Source organism: Myotis lucifugus, unplaced genomic scaffold, assembly GCF_000147115.1.
Source record: "Myotis lucifugus unplaced genomic scaffold, Myoluc2.0 scaffold_49, whole genome shotgun sequence".
Classification (NCBI taxonomy): Eukaryota; Metazoa; Chordata; class Mammalia; order Chiroptera; family Vespertilionidae; genus Myotis; species Myotis lucifugus.
Genome location: NW_005871097.1, coordinates 3,333,844 through 3,355,899, shown reverse-complemented (window position 1 = coordinate 3,355,899; position 22,056 = coordinate 3,333,844). Strand labels below are relative to the sequence as shown.

Genomic DNA, 22,056 nt, shown 5'->3' with positions numbered 1-22,056 from the left:
AAGCGCAGAGGGATAGCTGGCATCTTGGAGACTGGGAAGCAGGGTGGTTTCATGAGCGAGTGACCCTGTAGTTGCACAGAGCTGTGCTTGGTTTAATGCTTTGCTGGTCCTCTCTCGGGATTCTTCATCATTTTAAATCAAGGGGCCCTGTATTTTCATTTTGCACTGGGTCCCAAAATTATATAGCCAGGCCTGCTGGGAAGACCAAGGGGTAAAGGACAGTGATGGAAGGGACTTGCTCCTCCTCTGACAGGGAGGCTACAGGGATACTTGAAGACAGACCATGATGTACCTTAGGAGTCACTGTGAGGATCCCTGAAGCTGAGGTTGGCAAGGAATAAGTGGATCTACCAGAGAACTCTTCCCCTTTGCTTTCATAGGGATATAGGTATTAGAGGCACCTCTCACCAGACACCGTGTTGTCCATGTCTTAGACGAATCTCAACAACTTTGTTGAATGAAATCCGTCATTCTGTCTGATTCCATGTAAATGAAATTCTAGAGCAAGCAAAGCTAACCTGTGGTGATAAAAATCAGAAAGTGGTTGGAGGGGATTGGGGATTGGATGGGAATTGACTGGAAAGAGGCACAAGAAAACTTTATGGGAAGAAGGATGTATTCTATGTCTTCATTAGGGTGGTGATTACATGGGTGTATAATTGTCAAAAGCCATTGAACTGTATACTTAAGTCTATGTGTTTATTTTTATGTAAATTATACTTCAATTTAAAAAATGAGGTCCCCTCCTACTCCTATCCCATCCAAGAAAATGTCTGCTCAAACAATCTACAGTACATCCTTTTTTAGGCTAAGGCCTCCTAGGTCATATGTTGCGGGTCCACATTGGAGCCTTACCTAACCTGGATCCTCTGCTTGGATTAACTACCTGAATCTGATGATCCTGGAGTTTTAACTCCAATCTTATTTTGGTGTTTTATTAAAGGCTTCCCTTCCTGACTCAAGTTTTATTTTTATTTCCTGTCTTACCTTTTCCTTGATCCTTTGACTACAAGCACTTGTTGATAAGGCACAATATATATGAAAAAGAGAAAAAAAATTGGTTTTTTTTGAGTCTAACCCACTCTATTTTTTTAAAGATAAAACACAATGGTGTGTTTGGCTTTTCTAACTGCCAAATCTGATGCAATGTAATTATTTAATTAGGTTAGATTACTGTTTATATTAACCTCAAATAGTGATTAAATTGAATTTTTTATGGCAAGAGCTCACAGGTAAAATCAGCTGAAATCAACCAGTGCTTGTCTTAACCCATCCTTTGTGTATCCTGCCTCCATCATCAGGGGGTATACAAGGCTGAGCTGACAAGATGAGTGGCCTATGTTAATGGAACACATCTAGGTCACAGTTAAGCCCACGTATGAAGTCAAACACTTCCAAATGTCTCTTTTAGCACTGCCATATGTCAGGAACCCAAGTGGTGCCCTCAAGAGGTCTATCACTATCTCTATCTCTATTTCTATCTCTATCTCTATCTCTATCTCTATCTCTATCTCTATCTCTATCTCTATCTCTATCTCTATTTCTCTCTATCTCTTTATATTTACCCAGTAGACAGCCAACCTCCAGCTCCAGAGTTCAGAGCCTCTCCAAATGATGACTTTAGAAAACGTTTTAAATTGAGGTACAGTATAACATATATGCAGTTGTGGCAGCTAATCTTCATGCTGTGGTATTCCCATCCCACATTGAATCTGGCTGGTTTGCGACTTGATTTAAATAATAGAATGTGGCATCAAAGGCCCTGGGCCAGTCCTAGGCCTAGGAGCATTTGATAGGTTCTACTTTTTTTCCCCTTGGAACACTGGTTTTCGGGAGCCCTCTCAGCTTAGATCCTCCAAGAAACAAACACTGAGACCAAATTATATTTGCAAGAGACTTATTAGGGGACATGCCTGAAGGATAAAGGGAGAGAGAGAAGGAGTAACCTGGGAAAGCCATTAGATTGTGTTACAGATCTGACACTCTCTTACTCAGCAAGTTTAATAAACCCAATTTGTGCTATCAAAGGGTGGCTCTGGTGGTCTTTGTGAGAGCTTTGACAAAATCTGTACACTTTGTATTGCTGTATAGAAAGTAAAGATTGGGAGAAAAAGACAAAACAAGAACATCCCCAAATAGAACTTGAAGCAAGGTTCCATTAGTTCAGATTTCTTGGAATTAATAATAAACCAACAGGAGTATCCATCCTCCTTGGTTTGAGGAGAATAAGCCTCTTCCTGAATTTGTAGTCAGTGCCAAACCATGGTTAAATAGTGGAAACTGCTGGAGAAGGGGAACATGGGGGAAGTGCTGAGTTCCAAATGGCTGCAGTCTTTCTCCAAACAAATCACCCCTAACTGCCCAAAAGCATGGAATGATTTTTTTGTTCCTATCTCTCTGCAGCATTTGACAATTTGGTCACTGTCTCCTTAAAATTCTCCTGTAACCCTTCATGATATTGTATTTTCTGGATTGTCTTTCATCCTCTCTGATAATTCCTTCTCAGTTCTAGATGGGCAGGGAGCTGAAGCCAGATAACGAATAAGAAATGACCATTGAATTACTAGTTATGATGTCATCCATACTGTTAGCAAAAGCAGTGGAGTAGAGGAGACAGAAGATGGATTGCAAAGGACAGAAAAAAGAGTAGTGACTGTGGGCCTCTGTTTCACAAAGCTTGGAGGTTGCTACTGTTTTTGTTTGGAGGTTTTGTTTGCTTGCTTTTTGCTCTCTCATCGACTTTATTAATGCAGTTCTCCAAGCAGTTAGTGCACACCTGCCATGCACGGAGCTATTCTTGGAGCTGCTGGGATGTAGAGATGGCAGAGACCCTCCCTGTCTTCCAGGAGCAGGTTCCTGATCATGACCAGAAACTATACACCTTGGGAATCACAGAAAATGATGACTACCCCATGAGCCTCTAGGTTACCTGGAGAGATTTGTTTGAAAGCATTCGAGAGGCTTTCACATATTTATGTAAGAAGATAAAAGTTAGAGATATGTTAATATGTTTTCAAGTTCATATTTATAAAACTGAATCTTATCACACTAAGCCAGAGATATCCATTGTTTTGAAGATTTTAAAGACTATTACAGCAGGAATGCAAAGAGAAAGTCTAACTTTTAATTACCCAAGTGGCTTCTGAAACCCATTTCAGAGGTTGTGGTTGAGAGTGAAAACTATCTATTCCTGGGGTTGAGAACCTTTTTCTGCCAAGGACCATTTAGATATTTATAACATCATTTGAGGGCCATGCAAAATTATCAACTTAAAAATTACCCTGCTATATATTTGATCAAACTTTTAATTAACTCACCCCTAATGCCTTGGCAGGGCCAGACCAAATGATATCTTGGGCCTTATACAGCCGGCCTGCGGGTGGACATTCCCCACCCCTGATTCTGTTCCCACACAGTTTACTGCCTATATTAACATGCCTTTACTATCCCAGTGTCTTCATCAACAATGATTTAATTACCCCAGGAACCTCTGGCCTAGGAAAATAAAAGTATAAATAACTTTATTGCTCTGTTCAGAAACCTTTTGATTTAAAGGAATGTCAGATACTCAATATCTCAATAGATAACATCAAACGAGTCTTTGCTCTCTAACACTTGATTGAAATACCTCATTGGGTCGTTTAATCCTAAAACTACTTATTCAATTCTAATCAAGCCCCCAGATCAAAAGACCAGCCTTAAACCAGATCGGACCCCCCCCCCCCCCCCCCGCCACAAAAACAACAACAAACAAAAACCCTGGTAAATATCCCAGTTTTGCCTTTGCCCTTTCAGAGATTGTATAAGACTGTCAGGTAGTGATCTCCCTTACTGCAATAAGCAATAAGCTCAGCTTTGCTCCTCAATCTTTTATTTTGGTGGTATTTGGGAGAGCCAGTATTGTACATAGTGTGAAAGCCAATGATTTTTATTCCCATGAGCCAGAGATTTTGAAGAAAGATAAGGTTTTTGTAAATTAAAGGATAAAAACCCTAAAAGAGTTGTGAATAAGTTTTATTCATGAACAGTGACTTTAGAAGAGAGGGGAGAAAGAAATGAATGACCTTGTATGAGGATGGGTGGTTTGTTTTGGGTTGCAAAATTATGCTCAGAAACTGATTCTGTCTTTGCCAGCACTTTATTTCTAAAAAAATATTTTTATTGAGTTTAGAGAGGAAGGGAGAGGGAGAGAGAGATAGAAACATCAATAATGAGAGAGAATCATTGATGGGCTGCCTCCTGCACGCCCCACAGCCCGCAACCCAGGTCGAGCCGGCAACCCCGGCATGGACCGGGAATCGTATGGTGACCTGTTTTTTTTTTTTTTTTTTTAAACATATTTTATTGATTTTTTACAGAGAGGAAGGGAGAGAGACAGAGAGTTAGAAACATCGATGAGAGAGAAACATCGATCAGCCGCCTCCTGCACATCCCCCACTGGGGATGTGCCCGCAACCCAGGTACATGCCCTTGACCGGAATCGAACCTGGGACCCTTCAGTCCGCAGGCCGACGCTCTATCCACTGAGCCAAACCGGTTTCGGCTGGTGACCTGGTTTATAGGGCCCACTGAACCACGCTGGCGGGGCCTACCAGCAGTTTATTTAACATAGGTTCACTGCAGAAATATCATAAGACAAAAGCATACAGGATAATTTCTCTTAATAAACCAGGAAAGAAATAACCTCCATAGCAATGATAGATTACTTGGACTATTGTTCTAGGCAAGGGAAGATGAAAGGAAGTCCAAACTTAGCTGCGATGGACCTTTTCATACCAGTAGGCACTGAGGAGATATGGCTTTAACCAACTGAGAGCTGACTTCCATTTGCCAGCCGCAAAATCAAGTCCCTCCTTGCTGGAGCCTGTTGCTAGGGAACGAAGGTGCTGGTGTTGGCGGGCTGCTTGGAGGGTTATCCCTCCAGGGGCCGCTGCACAGCGTGAGTTCCTCTCTGAGGCAGGAACACATGTCCCTTCGCTTCCTGAGACCGCTGCCCACCAAAGTGTCACCTCGCCCATACCCAAACTTTCCAATGGTCCTCACAAACTTTTATTTTATTTTTTTAAAATATATTTTATTGATTTTTTACAGAGAGGAAGGGAGATGGCTAGAGAGTTAGAAACATCGATGAGAGAGAAACATCAACCAGCTGCCTCCTGCACAACCCCCACTGGGGATGTGCCCGAAACCAAGGTACATGTCCTTGACCGGAATCGAACCCGGGACCTTTCAGTCCGCAGGCCGACACTCTATCCACTGAGCCAAACCAGTTTGGCTGAACTTTTAGTATTTATAGTCTAACTGTCCTCTTGGCATAGTTGCTTCTCCACATATTGTCATTGATAAGCCTTGAGCTGAGCTGCTGACTGCTTCTCAGTGACAGATGAGATGATGACATCCTTAAATAACTTGCTTCATCTTTATACCAAAACCACTTCACTTCTAAAAACAACTTTGTTGTCATTGTCATAAACAAGTGAATTTGAAATCGTATCGAACCAACCCACAACAATGGGATTAGGATTGCCCTGGTTTCTGAGATGGGCAGGCTGAGGGTTGAGGAGGGAGAAAAAGGAAGCTAGAAAGGCCAGTGGGACTTTGAGGACCTGGAGATAGCCACAGAGAAAGCAGTCTGGAGAGCTATTTAGGGAGCCTCATGTATAAGACTGTCAGGTAGTGATCTCCCTGGAGACTAGGGAGTGACAATACCCATCTCTGCTTTGTGACTGCACACCTATTACCTTTATGTACTAGAGTCTATTTTCTTAAAATATGGTCAGACTTTCTGGTGGGCCTGAAATCTGCCCTCTTTAAAAACAAACACCCAAGATTATGTTTTATACATAGGTTTAAGAACCAATACTCCAAGGGAAAGGAGCTAGTACAGTAGAAAAGGTTACATTCACATGTGAGAGAATATTTTTGCTATTGTAACATGGAGAATGCTTGTAAGTAATCAAATTATGGTTTTTCAAAGAGATGTTTATTTCTCTTATTGAGAAAATGTATTCAAAACATATAAACAAGGCAAAAGAGTGACTGAATGTCCTTTCAGTGTTGATTGCAGTACTGTCTAACAGGCCTGCCCAAGGATTATTTCATTCTCTGGAGTATGGATCTTGGACATACTACTTTCTACTTATTAGGGTTCATATTCTGTGAACTTACTTGTTAACTTGTAGATTTGTGTTTAACAGAGGTGTCTAGTAGAAATGATAACCCCAAGGCTATGGTTTTATTGCCCTGTAGGTTGGGAACCCTTTCCTTGTTAAATTAAAACTTATTTCAGCATGCTTTTCCTGTTTGAGTACATACATTTCAGTTTCTTAAAAGATCTTTGAACCAGTTTTGCCATGCTACAAGATTTCTTCATTATAAACTAAGCAAAATTTTTACACACATTCATTCTGTAGGGTGTCCCCCAAAATGTATACATACATGTTGAATAATTATAAAGACAGTGTTTATGAAAATATGTTTCATTTTCAAAATTGAGCTATCAGCTGTTAAAGTGTGTATACATTTGTTTGGGACATCTTGTTATTTGGGAATGGGTGGTGTTAGGATAAAGATCTGGGGTCTAGCTGTTTCTTTGAAAGAACTTTCACCCACTCTGTTTGGGCCCCACACTGTATCCTACCTTCAGAGGGCCTTCTTCCTCTAGTTCCTAAGCTTTTCTGGGGGTTCTGTGACATGGATTGTCTTACTTTCCATTGGTTTTCCACCTTGCAGGCACTTAGCTTTTTATGCTTCATTATGCCATATACCATTTGGCCATCTACCTTCCAGCTTTCAAAATTTTGTTATATATATATATATATATATATATATTTGTATTTGTTAGTCCTCGACTGAGGATATTTTCCCCCCATTGATTTTCAGGGAGAGTGTAAGGGAGGGGAAAGGGTGGGGGGAAGAGAGAAACATCGACTTGATGTGAGAGAGACACATCGATTGGTTGCCTCTGGCACGCACCCAGACTGGGGCAGGGGATTGAGCCTGCAAATGAGGTACCCATGACCCTTCAGTCCCCAGGCTGACGCTCTAATCACTGAGCAACCGGCTAGGGCTTTTCATATCTTATCTGCTGTCACCTTCTCTAGGCCTTCTGTTCCCTTGCAAGTCTGTGACTTTAAAAATTTCCTTTTACTTATTCCAGTGCTGTCCAATATATTCAGTCTACCTTGTTTAAGTAAAATAGCATGTAATTCTAAAATATACTCCAAAATAGCGCAGTGGCTTCTTTCTCCATCAAATGAAGGAACTCATCAAAGGCTGAGAGAGGGTCAAAATCCTGGGATTGAATAATTTGAACCTCTGTCTGGTCTCTAAAAAGTTCAGTAGCTTATGCTGAGCATTAGAAATCACAATATTTTGGATTTTGATTGATAAGCTCAAACGATCCAATGTACTAAATGCATCACTGGATTGCACTTTGGAAAGCAGCAAACACTGGAATATACAGAAATAGTCTTTACTGGCATGATCAGTGTCATGCTTATATGAGCATCATTTTTCTTGATAGTTAATGCACTCCAGTGTGGAAAAGCCATCTTGTATATGCTGCCTATTTCTTTTCTCAGCAAGGTGAAAAAAACAGGCAGCAGTGGTGGCAGTTTAGTGACATTACTTTCACATTGAATCAAGAAGCAGGGTGCTGACATTCGGCTGTCTCGAATGAATAAAGGAGTGTGAAAAAAAGTGCCATTTTATTCACACACTGTAGCTGTCATCTATTATCTCCTTCCATAGCGTCCATTCAACCTTTGCTTGATATAATTTCCTGGTTTTCCTTTGGAAGACCAGCCCCTCTTGCATCTCAGGTTCTGTGCTTTGGTGATAGACAGTGACTCAAGTGTGGCCAGTCAGAGCATAACCTTCCCTTGGCCAAAGAAGCTGATTCATGGATGGGCATGTGACCCAGTTAGACTTAGCCAATGAGATTCAAGTAGATGTTAGTTGGGGCTATTGCAAGAGTGGCCAGTTGGACTTAAATCGGAGAGCATGTGTGACTGGAGCAGCTGGTTGGAGCCTGAAAATGAAGCTAACAGAGGGGATGGCAGAGAGGAGAACTAGAAATAAAACAACTTGTGATGATATTGTTTGAGTTCCTGAATTAAGTTTTATGAGCCAATAAATGATCAATGGTTTGCCCTAGCCAGTTTGGCTCAATGGGTAGAGTATTGGCCGGAGGATTGAAAGGTCCTGGGTTTGATTCCGGTCCAGGGCATGAACCTCGGTTGCAAGCGCGATCCCTGGCCCTGGTCGGGGCACATATGGGAGGCAACCAGATGATGTGTCTCTCTCACATCAATATTTCTCTCTCTGTCTCTCCCCCTCCCTTCCTCCCACTCTCTCTGAAAATCAATGGAAAAATATCCTCCGGTAAGGATTAACAACAACAAAAATATCAATGGCTTATGACAGTTTCAACTATTTTTCTGTCACTTGCCACCATTCTGATTCACGTAGCAAAGCCCTGCACTACCCCAGCTACTGGCTCCCACAATATTTTTTTACCTAAATGAAAAGTTGCTGTGTAACATAGGTATTCAGAGATAAAAGAAAACACTGAGCACAATTCACTCATACATGCTCATTTTATATGCCAAGAACATATTTATTGTAACTGTAATGTGAACTATCTATTCTCATAAACACTGTAATAAGTGCTTGTTTATACAGAATACCATTGGTATTAGGGGGTGTACAACACCATCATTTGATCAGAGAATTTTGGCAACTGGCCATTCCATTTTCCTTCTTAGCATAACATTTCCATTAACTTTGTGAGTGGTTTTACAAAATTCTTGGCAGTAGTACAAGTTGAACCTTTAGCATCCTGGAAAGCACAATTTTTAACTTATTCTGGAAATTTCCAGTTGGTGTACCAGAGAGGTCATTGTGCTTTGTTTATGAGCAGTATTCAAAGGCTTCAGTGACTTCCTGCCACTATTTGACAGTTGCAGAACAGGCAAAGCACAGGGATCTAGAGGCAAAATCTAATTTTTATATAATTATTGTGTTTTTTATTCCTATTCTTTTTTGTCTGCCCATCATTCTTGCCTCAGTAATACAGCCAGCTCTGTTTTTACACAGACTTCTTATGCACTTTGGCATTTATGAATTTATTCTGCACTGCAATATTTAGATAAATTTTTCTTTATTTGTTGATTTGAAAGAGAGAGAGAGAAAAAAAAACACATCAATTTGTTGTTTCACTTTTTATGCATTCATTGGTTGCTTCTTGTATGTGCTCTGACCGGAGATTGAACCCGCAACCTTGGCTTATGGGGACCATGCTCTAACCAGCTGAGCTACTTGGCCACAGCCTAGATAACTTTTCTTTATGCTTCAGTGGACCGCTTACCCAGTTTTACAAATTGGGAATATGAGGAAGCACTTTGGTTAAAAATGAAAATTGGATAAATGTAAGTAATAATATTATGCAAGTGATGTAAAAATACATGAGCTGAGATCAAATTCACCTTAGCAACTGAATGTTAGTTGAAAGAAACTGATCAATTGAGTCTTTATGGTGAGTGTACAAACTTTAGGATTGTAATGATAATTGAAGTGTCTGTGAAAATCGTAATTTATTCTACATTTCAAACTTATTGACTGTATGTAGACACAGTTGTTTTATTTTTCCTTTGAGACTCTTGAACTGTGGACCCCTTCTGAGGACTGCACTCAGCCAACACGTCTCAGAGGATACTTGTTGGAAAGTGACCAAGGAGGTAATTGGGGACAGGAAAGGCTTGACAATAGGAAGAACCATTGGCATCCACAAAAAGATTTACCAAAATATCAGCAGTATGGGACTTTTAAGATCTTCTCTCATAGCAACTTGCAAATATACAATACATTATTGGTAACTATAGTCACCATGTTGTACATTATATTCCCAAAATTATTCATCTTATAACGGGAAGTTTGTACCTTTTGACCAACACCTCCCCATTTCCTCCTCCCCTTAGCCCTGGTAATCATTCTCTGTTTCTATGAGCTTGATGTTTTTATATATAAGTGAGATCATAGAGTATTTGCCTTTCTCTGATATTTTATGGATGCAAGGTTCATCCATATTGTAACATGTGTCAGGATTTCCTTCATTTGTATGGATGAATAATGTTCCATCATGTGTATAAACCACATTTTATTTATCCATTCATCTATTGATGAAAATTTGGGGCAGATAATTATATTTTTAAAAATTTAGTTATTATTTCACATGCTTATATCCTGTCTCATTGTTTTTTTTTAAAGATTATTCTTTTTATTTTTTTTAAAATATATTTTATTGATTTTTTACAGAGAGGAAGGGAGAGAGATAGAGAGTTAGAAACATCGATGAGAGAGAAACATTGATCAGCTGCCTCCTGCACATCTCCCACTGGGGATGTGCCCACAACCCAGGTACATGCCCTTGACCGGAATCGAACCCGGGACCTTTCAGTCCGCAGGCCGACGCTCTATCCACTGAGCCAAACCGGTTTCGGCATGTCTCATTGTTATATAAATTAATTTGAGGGAGAATTTTCATGTATTTAAAAAAGAAAGAAAAATAAAACAACAAAACCCACTTGGAGTTAGCCATACTAACTTACTAAGTACATTTTGGCTATGTGGTTTGAAAATTGCTAAAAAGAAAGTTTTAAATTAATTTCACTACTTAAGATCTGAACTTAATCATTTTCTGGGTTCAGGAAGCTCTTCTCTGATGAATTATAGATGTAAATAAATATTCATATATATATGTATAAATGTATCTATAATACAGAATCTTTATATTATATATCTCCTGTACTTTAAGTCAACTAGATATCTGAAAATCAAGATGACCCAATAAATAATAGAGGTAATTAGTCATTCAACAAAATGATTCCTAATAAGATTTATTTTTAAGCCTGTCCTGAATTTGTTCAAATTTAATTTATCCTTATGAAAATACGGTTTATACAGTTTCAGAAACCTATCTAACATATCCACTGTGTCAAGTGAGAGCTCACTGAGCTATTAAACTGCTTTCCCCCACAGGACAGGAAAGAGAAATAGCTGTCAGGAAGCCTGCAAGAGGCTGGAGACCTGCCCTCTCCACCTGGGCACCCAGATGGAGCTGCCTCATGTGGTCCTACTCTGAAGAACCACAGACTTCTGTTGGGGACTCTGATCCAGGGTAAGAAAGAGGGAGGGAGAGACAAGATTTAAAAGGGCTCCATTTGGGAAGGCTCAGTTTCACCACCCTCCCTGCCGAGTCTTTATGTTTGTTTTTAGTTGAAGTAGTCCAAGGTGATCATGGCATTTGCATGATGTAATGAAGTGGCAAAGAGTGGCAACACCTGGTGTGAAGTGTTATGTGTTTGTGTCAGTGTGGACTGGTATAAACTGGAAGTTAAATTCCAAGCATGACTTAGGTAAAGGAGAGGAACTAGATGTTGTCTTACCCACCACACACTGTTCTTTCTTTGCTCTGACAAGGAAATAATGGAGAGGTGGTAGTGACATGCTGTGTATTTAAAAAACATTTTAAGAAATTGAGACATAATTCACATGCCATAAAATTAACCCTTTAAAAGTGTATAATTCACTGGGCTTTAGTATATTCACAGAGTTGTTCAGACATCAGTACTAATTCCAGAACATTTTCATCACCCCCTAAAGAAACCCTGTATCCACTGGCAGTCACTTCCCATTTTCCTCCAATCTGCCCCCACCCAGCCCTAGGCAACCACTCTGTCTCTCTAGATTTGCCTGTTCTGGACATTTCATTGAAATATAATCATATAATATGTGGTCCTTTGTGTCTGGCTTATTTTACTTAGCATAATTTTTTCCAGGTTTATCTATGTTGTAGCATAAACCATTATTTCATTCCTTTTTATTCTCAAACTAGAGGCCCAGTACACGAAATTCGTGCACTCGGGGGGGGGGTGTCCCTCAGCCCAGCCTGCGCCCTCTCACAGTCCTGGAGCCCTTGGGGGATGTCCAACTGTTGGCTTAGGCCCGCTCCCCCTGAGTGCTGCTGTGGAGGCGGGAGAGGCTCCCACCACCGCTGCTGTGCTTGCCATCTGTGAGCCTGGCTCAGGGCTTCTGGCTGAGTGGTCCTCCCCCTGTAGGAGTGCACTGACCACCAGGGGCAGCTCCTGCATTGAGCGCCTGCCCCCTGGTGGTCAGTGCATGTCATAGTGACTGGTCGTTCCGCTGTTTGGTCGATCTGCATATTAGCCTTTTATTATATAGGATATTTCATTGTTGGATAGACCACATTTTATTTATCTGTGCATTAGTTGGTGGACATTTGAGTTGTTTCCACTTTATGGATAAATGAATCATACTGTTATATGTACAAGTTTTGTGTGGACATATATTTTCATTTCTAATTGCTGGGTCATATGGTAATTATGTTTTTAATTTTTTGAGGAAGTCAGACTACTTTCCTAAGCAGCTGCACCATTTTACATTCCCATCAGCAGTGTGTAAGGCTCCCAGTTTCTCTGCATCCTCACCAACACTTATTATCTCTCTTTTTTATTATAGTCATTTTAGTGTGTCATGCTATGTACTTGATGAACTCTCAGACACTTGCCTAATAAACATTTTAAGCCAGTTATCTCTGGGGATGTAACAGGCTTGTAAAAGTTTTCTAATAGTGTTTTTCTTTTTTGGGGTGTGTGTGTGAAAATGGGGAAATAAATATACTTTTTAAAAAATATATTTTATTGATTTTTTACAGAGAGGAAGGGAGAGGGACAGAGAGCTAGAAACATCGATGGGAGAGAAACATCGATCAGCTGCCTCCTGCACACTCCCCACTGGGGATGTGCCTGTAACCAAGGCACATGCCCTTGACCGGAATCGAACCTGGGACCTTTCAGTCCGCAGGCTGATGCTCTATCCACTGAGCCAAACCAGTTAGGGCAGGAAATAAATATACTTTTAATTGCATTGTAGCAAATCAAATTGCTGTCTGGAAGGCAAGGGGAGGGGAGGCAGCTTCACAAGCAAAAATGTAAACATAAAGGGTAGCTACCAAGAGAGTCATGTTTCTCAAAGACACACGCCTGTCAGCTTTCTTCTGTGGAAAGGGGTTAAAACTTTTAAATGAACTGCTGTGATAAATGCAAACTCAGAAGGACCAAAAATAATGAATGTAGAAACAATCAAATCAAGGAGAAGGACCGAGGCTACCTTAAGTTTTCTCAGAATCCCTGATTGCCCACAGGTCTCTAAATCCTTCAGCGTTGGGGACCAGACGTTTTCCTCTTGCTCGGCCTTGGTGCTGTCAGGAGCTCCTGTGAAACTGACTGTGGACAGGTCTCAGTCTTCCTTACTCATCTGGGTAAGTCTGGCTCAAGCTTCCTCTCTGCTTTCAGCTCCTTCAGTCATAGGTGTTGAAGTTGTATCCCAAGGCCTGAAAGCTAGTGCATTTAAAACACATTCATACATATTATCCCAATTGATTTAACAACATCCGTGAGGTAAGGCCTTTAGACCCAAGTAGGAGTAATAGTGCTTTTCTAAAGGATCAGAAGTCTGTTGAAGCTTTGCTAGGTGGGATCGGGCTCCAGGCAGCATAGTTAAAAAAAAAATCCATTGGCTTACATGAAACGGCTGGTTTAGGTAAAAATTGAGAATGAGTTTCATGAACTCAAAAACTGTTTCCAATTCTTCTGTTGCACAAGTCCTCAGATTAAAGCCTGATTGTACATTACAGTCTTTTTAAAAATTTTTTAAATTAAATCTTTATTGTTCAGATTATTACAGTTGTTCCTCTTTTTCCCCCCCATAGCTCCCCTCCACCCCGTTCCCACCCCATCCTCTGCCGTTACCGCCTCCAATGTCCTCATCCATAGGTGTACGATTTTTGTCCAGTCTCTTCCCGCACCCCCACACCCCTTTTCCCGCCCGAGAATAGTCAGTCCACTTCCTTTCTATGCCCCTGATTCTATTATATTCACTAGTTTATTCTGTTCATCAGATTATTTATTCACTTGATTTTTATTTATTTATTTTTTATTTTTTAAAAATATATTTTATTGATTTTTTACAGAGAGAAAGGGAGAGGGATAGAGAGTTAGAAACATCAATGAGAGAGAAACATTGATCAGCTGCCTCCTGCACTTCCCCTACTGGGGATGTGCCCACAACCAAGGTACATGCCTTTGACCGGAATCGAACCTGGGACTCTTCAGCCAACGCTCTATCCCCTGAGCCAAACCGGTTAGGGTTCACTTGATTTTTAGATTCACTTGTTGATAGATGTGTATTTGTTGTTCATAATTTGTATCTTTACCTTTTTCTTCTTCTTCCTCTTCTTAAAGGATACCTTTCAACATTTCATATAATACTGGTTTGGTGGTGATGAACTCCTTTAGCTTTTTCTTATCTGTGAAGCTCTTTGACCTTCAATTCTGAATGATAGCTTTGCTGGATAAAGTAATCTTGGTTGTAGGTTCTTGCTATTCATCACTTTGAATATTTCTTGCCACTCCCTTCTGGCCTGCATAGTTTCTGTTGAGAAATCAGCTGACAGTCATATGGGTACTCCCTTGTAGGTAACTGACTGTTTTTCCCTTGCTGCTTTTAAGATTCTCTCTTTGTCTTTTGCTCTTGGCATTTTAATTATGATGTTTCTTGGTGTGGTCCTCTTTGGATTCCTTTTGTTTGGGGATCTCTGCACATCCTGGACTTGTAAGTCTATTTCTTTCACCAGGTAGGGGAAGTTTTCTGTCATTATTTCTTCAAATAGGTTTTCAATATCTTGCTCTCTCTCTTCTTCTGGCACCCCTATAATTCGGATGTGGGTACACTTGAAGTTTTCCCAGAGGCTCCTTACACTATCTTCATATTTTTGGATTCTTTTTTCTTTTTGTTTTTCCGGTTGGGTGATTTTTGCTTCTTCGTATTTTAAATCTTTGACTTGATTCTTGCGATCCTCTAGTCTGCTGTTGGAACTCTGTATAATATTCTTTATTTTAGTCAGTGTATGCTTAATTTCTAGTTGTTCCTTTTTCATATCCTCGAGGGTCTCACTAGACTTATTGAGGGTCTTACTAAGTTTATCGGCGGTTTCTAGAAAATTCTTGAAAAACCTTATAACCGTGGTTTTGAACTCTATATCCAGTAGTTTGCTTTCCTCCATTTTTGTCATTTGTGTCCTGTTTCTTTGTCTCCGCGTTTTTTATGCTTCCCTGTGTTGACAGAGTGGCTTTCTGTGCTAGGTGTCCTGTAGGGCCCAGTGGCTCAGCCTCCCCAATTACCTGAGGTGGACACTCTTGGTGCACCCCTTTGTGGGCTTTGTGCACAGTCTTGTAGTTAAGCCTTGATTGTTGTAGGTATCACTGGGAGGAATTGACCTCCAGGCCAATTGTCTGTGAGAATCAGCTGTGTCTGCAGTGGGAGAACTTCTGTGCTGGAGACACCCTTCTGGGGCAAGACTTGCTTCAGTGGGGCTTTGGTGCTCACTGAGTCTGCCCCCTGAGTGTGTCCCTTATGGATCTGAGGAGTTGTAATCTGGATGGTCCCACTCTGACCACTGGGTACACTGGCTCTTGGATCTCTAAGGAGGTGCTAATTTAGCCTCTGCCTGAAGCTACCCAGCAGGAGCTATAGAGAGCTTTTCAGATTCCTCTTCTTTGTTTGGGGTTTGGAGGTGCTAAGATGAGGCCCAGCTGCGAAGCAATGCAAGCTGCTGTGGGGCCTTGGGCCTTTTTTTGGAAGTTCTGGGTCTCTCTGACCCAGCTGCAGTTTGTTAGGTAATTTTCAGATTGCAAAGGGCCAGGCCTTTCATATGCAAAAGCCTCTGCGCACAGCTTGGGTGGGGCGGGGTCTCAGGGAATCAGTACAGCGGAGCAAACAGCTATGGCTGATCCTCAGTCCTACCCTAAGAGGCCCCGAGTCTCAGTGTCCCGGTAATCGCCGCAAGCACCTCTGAGAGAAAGCAGCCCTCAAGTTCCGACCAATGCCAGGTAGTCCAGTTTCTCCCTGTATGAGTCTGGGTCCCCAGAGACTCGCCCGGAACTGGAGTTGAGAGCAGTCTGGAGCTTGAGACTCCCTCCCGATTGAAAAAGACAACCGTGTTCTCAGTTGCCAGCCCTTTCTGCGTGCGCGCGCACCTCCGTACCTCTGCACTTTACTTCCACACCTCCTCTGAGTCTCAGTATGCTTTTCTTTTTCCTTCTAGTTGTAGAATTTCCACTCAACCAGCCTTCCTGTGGTTCTGGATGATGTCCGTTTTGTCTTTTAGTTGTATTTTTGAAGTAGTTGTGCGAGGCAGCAATTTCAGGTGTTTACCTATGCCTCCATCTTGGTTTTCCCACATTACGTCTTTTAAAAAAATATGTTTTTATTGATTTGAGAGAGAGAGGAAGAGAGAAGGACAGAGAGATAGAAACATTGCTGAGAGAGAAACATTCATCTGCTGCCTCCTGCATGCCTCTACTGGGGATTGAGCCTAGGTTTTCGGTCGATGCTCAACCCCTGACCTACACTGGCCAGGCAAAGCCTTTATCTATCAATGGAGTTATAGCACTCTGGTGATAAACTCTTCAATTTTTTAAAAATCCAGTGTTGGCATGTGTAGTAATATGGAAACTGTTTTCAAACACATATTCCCCCAAGAGGTTCTGAAGCTAAAAAAAGAAAAAATCCAGTTTATTAGTGGGTGCTCCTGTTCCTGGCCCCCATTTCAGTTAAAGGGTGGAGCCTTGTGAAGATAATATCCCACATGTGAATAAACATCCTCTTCAAAATGAACATACTCCTCTAATTTCTTTCAATGCAAAAGGCGGGCAGGCATTGTTAGCCAGATGTGCTGAACTTTCTTACGAGGTCACATTCTTTAAAAAAAATATCTGAGTAGCTGCCAGATATGTCACTATTTTCAAAGAGAAAGGCATGACCTAATATTGTTATGTTGTTTAACATTTCTGTCTAATGTTAGGTTAAAAAACACTTAGATATACGAGTCCAGGTGAGAGCTTGCATATTGGAATTAAAAATTGGACTGCTAAGGGAGGTGCTCATTAGGACTGGTATTTTCTTTAAAAATAAAATAAATATTTTATTTTGGAAAACGCAAACATAAAAAATTAGATTGATGTAAATCTTCCTTTGTACCCATCACTCAGTTAAAACAGTTGCCAATATTTTACAATTCTTGTTTCAAAGAAATCACTCTCTGTTTTCTTCTTTTGTGTCTTGAGTATTTTAATGCAAATTCAAGATAGTATGTCATTTCGCCTATAGATAATATAAAATGCATCTATAAGTGTTGTTTTTCATAAATACTATGCCATTATCACACTTTAAAAATAAGCAATATCATTAGACATCATCTAATACACAGTCCACATTCAAATCCCCTTTTAGTTGACTTTGTTTCTGTTTGTTTTGTTAATCCTCACCTGAGGAAATTTTTCTCACTGATTGTTAGAGAGAGTGGAAGGGAGGGAGGAAGGTGGGAGAGAGAGAAACATTGATGTGAGAGAGACACATCGATTGGTTGCCTCCTGCATGTGCCCCAGTTGGGGTGGGGCTCTAACCTGTAACCCAGGTATATGCCTTTGATCAGGAATTGAACCTGTGATCATTAGGTATAACCACTGAGCACACTGGCCAGGGCTAACTGACTTTGTTATTTATTTATTTATTTTTAATTTAATTTAATTTTATTGATTAAGGTATTACATAGGTGTCTTTACCTCCCCATTCCCCCTTAACCCGGCCATACCCCCTTCCCAGCACATGTCCTTCACCCCCACCACCCCCTGTCTGTGTTCATTGGTTATGCTCATATGCATGCATACAAGTCCTTTAGTTGATCTCTTACCTCCTCTCCCCCCTCCCTTCCCTCATAGGTTGGACAGTCTGTTCGATGCTTCTATGACTCTGGTTCTATTTTTGTTCATCAGTTTATGTTCATTATATTCCACAAATGAAAGAGATCATGTGATATTTATATTTCTCTGACTGGCTTATTTCACTTAGCATAATGTTCTCCAGTTCCATTCATGCTGTTGCAAATTGTAAGAATTCCTTCTTTTTTTACAGCAGTGTAGTATTTCCTTGTGTATATGTACCAGTTTTCTAATCCTACTCATCCGCTGATGGGCGCTTAGGCTATTTCCAAATCTTAGCTATTATAAATTGTGCTTCTATGAACATAGGGGTGCATATATCCTTTCTGATTCGTGTTTCTGTTTTCTTGGGATATATTCCTAAAAGTGGGATTACTGGATCAAATGGAAGTTTTTAATTTTTTGAGGAAATGCCATACTGTTTTCCACAGTGGCTGTACCAGTCTGCATTCCCATCAGCGGTGCAAGAGGGTTCCTTTTTCTCTGAATTCTCGCCAGCACTTGTCATTTGTTGATTTGTTGATGATAGCCATTCTGACAGGTGTGAGATGGTACCTCATTGTTGTTTTGACTTGCATTTCTCAGATGATTAGTGACTTTGAGCATGTTTTCATGTGTCTCTTGACCTTTCAGAAAAGTGCCTATTTAGGTCCTTTGCCCATTTTTTTGTTTGGATTGCTTATCTTCCTTTTGTTAAGATGTAACAAAAGAAATTTTGGAGATTAAACCCTTATGGGAGATAACATTGGCAAATACGTTCTCCTATACAGTGGGCTTTCTTGTTTTGTTGATGGTTTCTTTTGCTGTGCAGAAGCTTTTTATTTTGATGTAGTCCCATTTTTGTATTTTCTCCTTAGAGAAAATAGTTTTCATTGTCCTAGGAGCTGTATCGGTAAAGATATGGCTACGACAAATGTCTGTTATTTTGCTGCCTATAGCTTCTTCTAAGATTTTTATGGTTTCCCATCTTACGTTTAAGTTCTTTATCCATTTTGAGTTTATTTTTGTGTATGGTGTAAGTTGGTGGTCTAGTTTCATTTTTTTGCATGTATTTGTCCAATTTCCCCAACATCATTTATTGAAGAGACTGTCTTGACTCCATTGTATGCTCTTGCCTCCAAATATTAATTGAGCATAATGGCTTGGGTTGATTTCTGGGTTCTCTGTTCTGTTCCATTGGTCTATATGTCTGTTCTTGTGCCAGTATCAGACAGTTTGAGAACAGTGGCTTTGTAGTATAGCTTGATATCTGGTATTATGATTCCCCCCAACTTTGTTCTTGTTTCTAAAGATTTCTGCAGGTATTCAGGGTCCTTTTTATTTCAGATTAATTTTTGGAGAGTTTTTCTAGGTCTGTGAAATATGCCATTGGTATTTTAATTGGGATTGCACTGAATCTATAGATTGCTTTGGGTAGTATAGACATTTTAATGATGTTGATTCTACCAATCCATGGACATTGCATATTCTTCCATTTGTTTATGCCTTCCTCTATCTATTTTTTTCAGCATCCTGTAATTTTCTGAGTACAGGTCCTTTACCTCATTGGTTAAGTTTATCCCTAGATATCTCAATTTTTTTGTTGCAATGGTAAATGGGATTGTTTTTTTAGTTTCTCTTTCTGTGAGTTCATCATTGGTGTATAAAAAAGCCATAGATTTCTGGGTGTTAATTTTCTATCCTTTTACATTGCTTAATTCATTAAAATATATATTTTTATTTCGGAGAGGAAGGGAGAGGGAGAGAGAGAGAAACATTAATGATGAGAGAGAATAATTGATCGGCTCCCTCTTGCATCTCTCCTACTGGGGATTGAGCCTGCAACCCGGGCATGTGCCCTGACTGGGAATTGAACCCTGACTTCCTGGTTCATAGGTCTATGTTCAACCACTGAGCTACACCAGCCAGGCAAGACTTGTAGTCTTCAAGAATGTCAAGGTCATGAGACAAAGAGACCAAAGAACTGCTTCAGATGAAAGGAGAGTAAAGGGATGTGACAATTAAATACAATATGTGTTCCTGAATTGGATCCTGGATGAGGAAGTCCCCCCCCCCACTTTTACTCTAAAGGACATTAGTAGGACAATTGGTGACAATTGAATAAAGTTTATAGATTAGATGATAGTTACCTTCCTGATTTTGACAATTGTATAGTGATTATACAAGAGAACATAAGTGTTAGGAAATGTACACTGAAGTATTCAGGAGTAAAGGGATAATTATGCCTACAGTTTATTCTCAAATGAATCAGAAAAGATATATCTAGAAAGAGAGTAGGAGAGAGAGAGAGAGAGAGAGAGAGAGAGAGAGAGAGAGAGAGAGAGAGGGAAGCATACATGGAAACATTTGAGGAATCTGTGTGAAATGTATACAGGAATTTTTTGTACTATTTTTGTAATTATCTGTGAATCTAAAATTACTGCAAAAAAGGATAGTAAACTAAATGCTTATGAATTTTAAAAACTCTGTTCTCATTGTAAGTTTATAAATATATTGGCATCAGTTTAAACTCAAAACCATAGCATTTTGCAAATTTGAGAGTGATTTCGTAAAGAACAAGACAATAGTTAGGAACCAGTTCTTTGAAGAGTTGTGTGGTGATTTAAAATCTATCCATAAATTCTTTGTTATTCCTTTCAAGAACTGGAGCTCAAGTCTCCTCTTCTTGATTGTGAGTTGGACTTAGTGACTTGCCTCTAACAAATAGAATATGGCAGAAGTGCTATGTCTCCTGTGGGACTAGGTCATAAAAGACCATGTGGTTGAAAAAGTGCTCTGTCATAGATCACTAGCTCTGGGGGAAGTCAGCTGCCTTGTCCTGAAGCCACTCAGGGAGCCTTGTGGAGAGGCCTACATAAGAAGGACTCAAGGCCTCCTTCAACAGCCCTGTGAGTGTGCCATCTTGGACATCTACTAGTAGTGACTGGCTGGACTTCTAGAGAATTAAAGAAATGAGTGAAAATGTCAAAGAAGACATGAAGTTGAGATAAAATCACATCATGAAAGTAGGTTTAAACTAGGAGTAGATTTAGTGGCTAGGGTAAACATAAGCCATGAGAAAAAATCTTGAAAGGCTACTTTGCCATTGTGTTTCTAGTATTCTTCAGGTAATTTTGATTTCTCCTTTAATGTAAATCATTCATATATTGAACACCACATGATTAAGACATGTTCCTTTTTCTCAAATTTCTATTTGGAAACATCCTTGAATATGAAAAAAATTTTTTTCATGTACATTGTCCTTACTTAGTTCCTTTGTTTGTTTCTATAGTTCTATATTTGAAAATTTTATTATTTAAAATTTATCTCCAACTCCAGGAATTTGTGGTGGAGTGGGCAAATAATTGTGGCTTGATTGGCGTCCTAATACTTGCATCATGTCGAGGCGCAAGCAGGTGAAACCTCAACACATCAACTTGGAGGAGGACCAGGGAGAGCAGCAGCCGCAGCAACTGGCCCTGAAGTTTGCAGATGCGGCCCCAGTGGTGTCTGCGGTGAGGGAGCCAGGTGCTCCAATGAACAACCCGGGGACTGGCGAGGACATGAATGGGGACCGAGTGAAGGTAAAGAGACCTTGTTGGGAGCAGACTCATATCTGTGAGATATGCAGTGGAGCGTTCTTTAGCTTGTCTACATTCTTAGAACATAAGAAAAATTGCACTAAATCTCTACCTGTCTTCATCATGAATGAGAGTGAGGGCCTGGTGCCTTCAGAAGACTCCTTCAGGGCTGTGGAGAGCTACCAACCACACAATCCAAGCAGTAAGGAGAGTCCCAGGGAGCATGGTGTCAGCTCATGGGACATGAAGGAGAAGCCAGGGGCAGAGTCTGTTCTGCATTTAAATATGAAGACTGCCCTGCCACCCACATCCCAGGACTTAAGCGATTTACCCAAAGGCAAAGTGGCCAACACTAATGTCACTCTTCAAGCACTACGGGGTACCAAGGTGGCAGTGGGTCAGCAGAGAGCCAACATGCTGCATTCCTCCCTGCCCGCCCCCCCGCCTCCCCCCCTGCCCGCCTCCCCACATCCCTCCCTGCCCGCCCCCCCACCTCCCTCCCTGCCCACCCCCCCGCAGCCCCCCCTGCCTACCCCCTGGCCTTCGCCCCAGCCTTATCCCCGGCCTTCCCCCCTGCCCACCTCCCTACCCACCCACATGCCTCCCCATCTGTCCACCCCCCTGCTTCCTCCTCT

The 22,056-nt window shown here is 40.8% G+C and overlaps 1 pseudogene; it reads left to right on the top strand.

Moving 5' to 3' along the window:
• The first annotated feature begins 21,238 nt into the window (after nt 1–21,238).
• LOC102433866 overlaps nt 21,239–22,056 on the top strand; it is a 3,749-nt pseudogene continuing 2,931 nt past the window's right edge.